Raw genomic sequence first — 8,419 nt, 5'->3', positions numbered from 1 at the left:
GGTGGTGGTTTGTAATTCGTGTTTCATTATATCCTTCAGTGTTTATTCTTTTTACTTATTCACATATTATTATACACTGCCTAAACATAAGATTACCTTCATTTCGAGGATTGACACGGTGAAAGAGAGCTTACCTCTCGTGCATGGGACCCCTTGCTCGATCACCGGCCAAGTAAGTTTCTGGAATACAACATCGTGTTCGTGGGTTTTCTCGGGGCACTCCCGTTTCCTCCTACTTTCTCATTCCATCCTTATTCACTTGCCTTAATTATCTTCTCCCTTAACCTAAAGGGCTAAATTGTGGGACGTTAAACTGAAGGATGTCATTTCGTTTCATTTTCACTTCATTTCGAACGTTCAGTTTCGTGAATGTTCTATTCTGTGTGACTAAAAATTGATTTCAATTCCAGACAAATACGCAATAACTCTTAATTCTCTCAATCCTTTCTCCTTTTATCAAATTGCGATGCATTTCTAAATATATAAATGTAACCAAGAAAGTTCTGTCACTTTCGTGGAGGCCTGTGTTCAATTGGCTCTCACACCGTGAGTTGAATGCGAATGAAGATAATGCGAAGGTCAGTTGTTGCTGTGGGTATATCCAACATACTTCCTGTTTGCGGCAATTCAGTTACACCGTGAACTTGCGTAAGGACAGAGTGAACATGGGATCTCCACAAATAGTCATAAGAGCGTGTATGCTGTACGAGTCCAAACTGAGGTCAAACGCCGCTGCAGCAGGGCGGGAGATATACAAGGCCTTTGGTGAGGCTGTCATGACTACGCGAACAGGACAACGGTGGTTTAACAAGTTTAAGGATGGTGACGAAACACTGGAAAACAAAAGATCAACATATGTACAAAATGAAGATCTTTAGGCAGTAATTGAGGCGAACAGTTGCCAGACATGTGAGGAACTGGAACTAAAATTCAGTGTGAGTGGAGAAACCATTCGGCAGCACCTCCATCAACTTGGGAAACACAAAAAATTGGATCAATAGGTCCCACATTATTTCACTCTAGGCCAGAAGGCAACGCAAGCAGACAGCTACATTTCTTTGCTGTCTGTCTGAAAAAAGGAACCATTTAGCCATTTTTGGACAGGGTGTTGACATGTGATAAAAAGTGGGTCCTGTACGAAGCTCAACGGCGCTGTCATCATTGGTTAGCATCCCATGAACCGGTTCCAAAATAGGCGAAACAGCACTGCAGCAGAAGAAGGTCCTCCTGTGTGTTTGGTGGACTGCTCGCAGCATCGTGCATAGGGAACTGACACCAGCTGGTCAGGGCATCAATGCAACTGCGTACTGTCAGCAGTTGAGCCATGTTCAAGAAAAACTCAGAACTTTGAAGCCAGAACTTCTGAATCGCAAAAGGGTCCTTCTGTTACACGATAGTGCTAAGCCCCACGTGGCTAGGATGATCAGGGACACCATTCTTTCCCTTGGATGGGAAACACTGTTGCATCCGTCATATTTCTCGGACATTTCACCGTCCGATTATCACCTATTCCATTCCTTGGAAAATCACCTTAGAAGACGCCAGTTCAAATTCCCAGTAGAGGTGCAAAATGCACTTGATACTTTCTTCGCTTAACAGCCCACCAAGTTCTACCGCGATGAAATACATGGTCTTCCACAACGTTGGCAGAAGATCGTCGATGCAGTAAGGGACTATTTTTGATCTTCGAGGTACGTCTTAGGTGACATATCGATGTTCGAAGGTGGTGGGTGAAAAAGCGACATAACTTTCTTAGTTACCTTTATAATATATTGTGTTTCGGGGAGCAATTTTGGTAAATTTTGAAAATCATTGCGCAAATAACTCTTTAATACCATAAATTCGCTGAATCTAAGAATTTTGATTTCCATGAAAGTTCTTTGTTTTTCCTTGAAGTCAACAGTTCTGCTTGAGTGAGAACTTGTATGCTTTCCCTTATTCTTTAGAATGGGAAATATTATCCTTCCTGGTTTTGTAAATTCCTTCGTAGTGCTGAATCAACTTTCCCTCCTATATCAACTTTTCTTAATTTTGAAAGGAAGGAACTAAGTACTTATTGTTGCAACCTGAAGACCACTCTGATTTTGCTTGCAATGAGTCACGGTAGTCGACGGTATCATAAGAGGATTAAGCTCCAGTCTCTCGATAACTATCGATTCTTGAGCACGTTTTTCTTTTACATCTTAAAATCAACCGCTCATGAATATAATCCAAGTATCAGACTGAGTGAATAAGCGGTCTTCTTCAAGCACTTCAAGCACTTCAAGCACTTAGGTTTCCATCCACTAACTGGCTCTGGACACATCTGAACGCCTTTCAAGTAGCTCGATTTTACTTTCGTCACAAATTGTTCCTTGTATTCATTTTTCAATCTTCTGGAGTTTTAGATGTTGGACTTTTATTGCCATGGTGTCTTCAGAGATACCATACGATGTTCTTATTCCCATAACATTCAAACAGTTAATATTCCTTCTATTTAGCACAAGTCTGTTCTATATTTTGCTTGTGTATTTCACGAGTAATGATCTTTAAAATATCTGTGGACTTCTTCTCGAACAAAGAAAAGAACAATATATTATTTTTCATCCAAAGCAAAGTAGGAAGGTTGATACAGGCAGATGTTGGTTGAAAAACCCCACAACCTCGTCAAGGTCTCCACCGTCTGTGAGGGTCTACTTTTGACTGGAGAGAGACGTAAGATCATATGCAGATTATGCACCATACGATCTTACGCCTGAGAACCAGATTCTAGCAAATTCCTTGATATTTCACTTAGCAAACCATTTGGAGTTCCTTTAAATGCCAAAGGTTTTGCTGCGATACTTTATCAAGTAACTTGCTACTGGATGATGATGAGATGAAGGGTAGGGGAATTCTAACCAATTTCTTGGTATTTCACGACGCAAACCCTTTGGTATTCTTTCAATCCCAAATAATTTGCTGCGATACTTTATCAAAGAATTTGTTACTATCAGAAAAAAAGGGTGGACAGAGAATAATGAAGTCGAAGGATGCTAATTTGTATGTGTAGAGGAATATGGAAGATGAGAAAGTAAGGAAATTTGAAAGAAAGTGTTAGTGTAAGCAATGAAGGAAAATTAAAATAAATTAATAAAATGCTGCTATGGTTATAAAGGAACATTGTTGTATTTTTAATTTTATTTTTTCCTCTCAAATCGACATTTTTTGTAATTATTGTTTCATCACTATTGTTGTTAATTTATTCAACGATTAGACAATAAAAATATGTTGGCTCTTCTCGTGTATTCTCAATTTATACATTATATTAAGAGTGACCAGATGTCGAAGAGTTACCGAGATCTCCCGTTTTTTATAAATAGTAATTTTTTTAAGTACGTCATCAATATTTTGACAGTGCTAGGTTGACATTTCCCAAACTGTGGAGTTTGTTTAGTGTATTCACTGAACAAATGTTCGTGCGGAATGCACCTTTAGTCTAAAGAACATATATTGAACTAAAGAAAAAGGTTACTGCATTTCTCCTGGCAGAAACACTTTTTTGTTACTCCTGCTCAGAAACATGATTAACTCATGCAAAACAGGGAGTCAGTGATGATTTTAGGGAGTAGCTAGTGGGAGTTTTCTGCCAGAACCATGAAAATTCCCGTTTGAGGGAAATCTCCGTTCGTGCTTAACAAGGGTTAGTTATGTAATTACAATATTTTCGAAGTGCTGCTTTAATTCCCTACGTATTGAAATCTCCAACGGGAGAAATCGTCTGAAATTATCACTACAAGGAGCTCTTGCAGTAGATGTTGCTTTCATTCTTTAGTTTATAATGTAACTATTACTACAGCAATCATTAGGAACATAACGAATAAAAATAACACAGTGAAATTGAAATCTGACTAAATCGTACTGAATCTGGTTAAGTTGATGATATTATACTATCTGGATGCCCATTCGTTGCACGGAGAGAATAAGGTTTCTGAAAAATATTCAAAAGCTATATAGGTACATTTTTCTGGTGTCATATACTTATCAGTGTAAGTTTGATTTGGTTGAAATTATGCTCACAAATACTCACTAAATTGCTGATAAATAGGGCTAACTTTTCAATACATCAAGACCGAGTCAAGTCATTTTCTTGCAATCGGAAATAGTACGTTTAGTCAAAATCATGGAAATCGTTGGGCAAAGTTTTAGTTAATTTCCGTTATCCGGAAATAGATAATTTTAAAGGTGCCTATTTTGTCGAAATTATATTCTAAAATCACTTTCTTACACTCAAAATCAGAAGATTTTCTCTGTTTCTTGGAAATCGTTACTTAAAATTTATGTTTCTGAACCGAAGTTGCAAATAAATAAATAAACTATTATTTTTCCCAGTGTGGCTGCCAAATTCTCTTTGTATACCTAATATTTATATTTTGTACATCAAAATATACAGTATACAAATTTAATGGCTGTATGTTGAATATTTCAAAAGAAATTCGTAATAATAATGTAAAACTTTTCAATGAACTCATGGATTCCTCCTCGTAAAATTATTCAAAACTTCGTCTTAGAAAATTTCAATTTCCTAGATCTAATATAAGTTAATCCTCATTTTTTACCCATTTAGATCTCCAAATTCAGACATTTCTATCTTGTCCGTATTCTGAAGAAAACATTTCATTTCAATTACTATACCCAACTTTTTAGAGATCTGGTGAACAGTGAGAAACAATCCAAACACGCTATCCCTCCTTAGGTCCACTTTCCGTAAAATTCCATCCTATCATCACACCCTATAATTCAATGATCAAATATATACAAAAGCTCAAGGTCTACATGCAAGATGCTGTGGTTGTTGAAGAGAAGATATAAGGTGCCTAATTCTTCCTTGTAAAAGTGCCATTTAAGAATATTCTACATGACCCTCGATTTAACGTTCAAGGAGAACATTTATACAAAATTTCAAATTTCTGCACTCAAGAGTTCCTATGATCTTGTAAAAGTCGAAGAAAACGTTAAAGGCTCCCTTTCGACTTGTAAACCTTATTTACTTCCTCAGTGTAGCAGGCATGTAGCCAAGGGGTATCCAAGGAGTCCAGATCCCCCTTCGAAACCAGAAATGAAAAAAATAAGGACAGATGAAACAAAAAGCAACAAAGAAAAGAAAAAAATCAGCGTTAAAAATAAATAGCTACAGCGAGCGTTTGCCTACTTGCAATACATGGTGACGAAAGAGCTGGATATTCTTGAAAAAGTCATGGAATTTGACATTTCTAGAAAAGTTACGGAATTCTCAGAATTTCTGCTATTAGTCAAGGAAATTTCAAGCTTTCAAAAACATAGTGCCGTTCTGTAATAGGGTGGAAATTTTTTTATCATAATTTTACGTCATCGTTTTTTCTGCAGTATCAAACATGTTATTTCAGAAATATTTTTCTACTGTTCCTTTTAACTTGTCATTTGGAATAGACATTAGTTGATGGAATAATAAAAAACAAAAAGTTATGTGGAAAGAAAGTTCTATTAACATTTGATTCAACAAAGAAAGGAACGCAGATATTGTAAAATATTTTACAAGACATTATTGGATATGTACTTTTTATAATAGTGAATATGTGCTTTTTATAATAGTGAATATGCGCTTTTTATAATAGTTGAGGTCATAATGAAAGGAAAATTGTTATATTTGAATGAATAGAGGAAGGAACGTAAATATTGTAAAATCTTTTTCAATGCTTTTTTTCATTCCTTTACTCGAGATTTCTTCATAGTTTGTTATTAAAATACTTTCTAACATATTTTCATCTTATTGCCCTAAGAAACCAATATATTTTGACAGTAAAATAGTTTAGAATGATTGAGCCCCTGGTGTGATAACCACAGTATTTCATGTGGTTCAGATGCAGTGAAATTACTTGATTTTGCAGGTCACATTCACATTCGGTTCCATTGGAGATGTAGCCTAGAATCACTGAAGAATAATATAAACTCCAACGTCCAGCCAAAATGAATATATATTGCTTCTATTGGACATAATATCAGTATTTATATGAGGTGTTTTGTTGTGTTCACAAGGAATTGAAGGTTTCACTCTCAGAAAGTGCTCTTGTAACTTTAGTTTTTCACGATCTATAATATTGTGGAAATGGTGTTGTTACACGTGTTTTGAAGTCAGATCCTTAGTGAGTGTAGATGAGAAGTTTCTGTTGAGTTACTGCTCCCTATAGAGCCACATTTCTTCCATTCAATGTGTACAGAATACGGTTATACGGAAACGTAGAGACATAGAGAGAAGCACATATCGATCTTGTTTCTCGGAAGGAAGTCTCTTAGTTGGACGTGTCAGTCTAGCAAATACCCTTTTGCCCTTCTTTTCTTTCCTCTCTGCCTGTGTCTCGTAGCATGCTGACATTGTTAATGTTACACGCTGTGAACCGCATTCGACTGTGTATTCTTTATATGTACGACAGTTTGATGACATGTGCAACCTCTTTCTAGATGAGCGTTTTCCCCTTACGCAAATACTTTTATATAGTAGTGTGTGCGTGTGTGTTCTTGTTCATTTCTCTTGAGGAAACCTCAATTCAATTCAATTTCGACATAAGATGAACAGGGAAACAAAATATGGGGATGAAAAGAAGCTGTATAAGAACGAAATATAACGGATTTAAGTGTTGTCATCTTACTGGATAGGATGTTTTGTTTTGCTTTACATGAGGTCGTATTCGTACTACATAGAAAATTGTCAGAGAAAATAACTTGATTTATTGAGTTCGAAAGCGAAAGAAATGCATATACTGTAGTATACAGTATAAGTCTGTAGGGGTCACGGTTGTTCAGTGGTAGAGCGCTCACCTGTAGAGGAGGATTCATAGTTCTTTTCCATGCCATGGAAGTTTGTGCCAGACAACATCGTGTTCTTTGGTTTTCTCGAAGTTCCTCTGTTTCCTTCCACATTCTCATTCTACCAATTCTTCAATTATCATTCACTTCCGTTATCATCCGTCTCTTTTAACCTACTATTTTTTTATAGGCATAACCTTCAGACGGAAAATTAGAAGATACTTGAAAGTTTGTGCTTGAAGAAAAGTTGAGTTTTATGTTTATCCCCGGTTGTCACTGGGAAAACTACTTGTCACTTTCTTGTGAGGGCATGATGTGTGGACCCCGATTTGTGAGAATGGAGATTTTCATTTAAATAATATGTTTATAAAGGGTGGTCCAACTACAATGCACGATGTTAATTGTAAATAAAACGCAAAGTTTTCAGAGAATAATCTTAATATTCTTTATTATGATAGAGGAATCTATGACAATTATGTGTGAAACAAAATATCGGCCAAATGCTCACCACGGCTTCGGTGGCAGACTTCTATCCGATGGTCCATATTTTCAATGACGAGTCGAGGTTGACGGTTCTTCTGCCACACTATCGCGAACAGCAGCAATGTTTTCCGCAGAACGAACTTGACGAGCATGCACAGCTGTCTTCACATTTCCTACAGACCCTGTTTTCTGAAATTTGCGCACAATTCTTCCGATTGTTGATGCATTTTGATTTGAACGTCCATTTTCATAAAAGGCTTCAATAATCTTCACGCGTTGCTCACTTGTGTACCTCTCCATGGTTGAATTTGCCAAACCCTGAAACAAAGAAATGTCAAATTAAGTTGGACAAAAACCTTGACGTTACGGTGTGACACATAATTAACATCGTGCATTGTAGTTGGACCACCCTTTATATATTTATATCTTTCACTTCCAGAGGTGAATCTAGAAGGTAAAAACTGGGGGGCAGCCAGAATCCAGACTGTCGTAGGTATATCATGAAATTACTATAAACTTCCAAAAATCTAAATAATACGGTAGCTTAAATTATTTTTATTATTAAAAAACTGAGGGTCTAGGCTCACCAGCACCGGGCTAGATTCGCCACTGTTCGCTTCTGGGCTCATAGAATTGTACAAATGACAACATCCTGTCAGTTGAGTGCATTTTAATGAAACATACAGTATATCAGGTAGTATAAAAAGGGTAGTCATGCATCATACACGGAAAATAAATCTTTCAGCATTCTGTTTTTAGGTGAATAAACATTAATTGATATTGTTGCTCGTAGGGTAGGATTGGTATTATATTACTTTAAACAAATCCTTTTCATTTTCATACAGTACAAATATAATGTTGGAAATGTGCAAAACTTATTTCCTATTGTTATATTTGGTCTAACTTCTATAACGTTCGCTATTTGCTTTTTATACATGTATATTCCAATATAGTACTGTAAAATTAAATATTAAAACATTAACACAAAACATTCATGTATATTCGTCAGTGAAGCACGGAAAAATAAGGAAATTAACAACAGCGTTTAGAATAGAAGATTTTTAAAATTTTGTCGGTAGACGTGAAGCAAATATCGCTTTCTTTTGGGTGAGAGCCCGAATAAGTTTTCCACATA

Source organism: Thermobia domestica, chromosome 12, assembly GCF_964235325.1.
Source record: "Thermobia domestica chromosome 12, izTheDome1.hap1.1, whole genome shotgun sequence".
NCBI classification, from domain to species: domain Eukaryota; kingdom Metazoa; phylum Arthropoda; class Insecta; order Zygentoma; family Lepismatidae; genus Thermobia; species Thermobia domestica.
The sequence above is the reverse complement of the archived record's forward strand: the minus strand, read 5'-3'. Positions refer to the sequence as shown.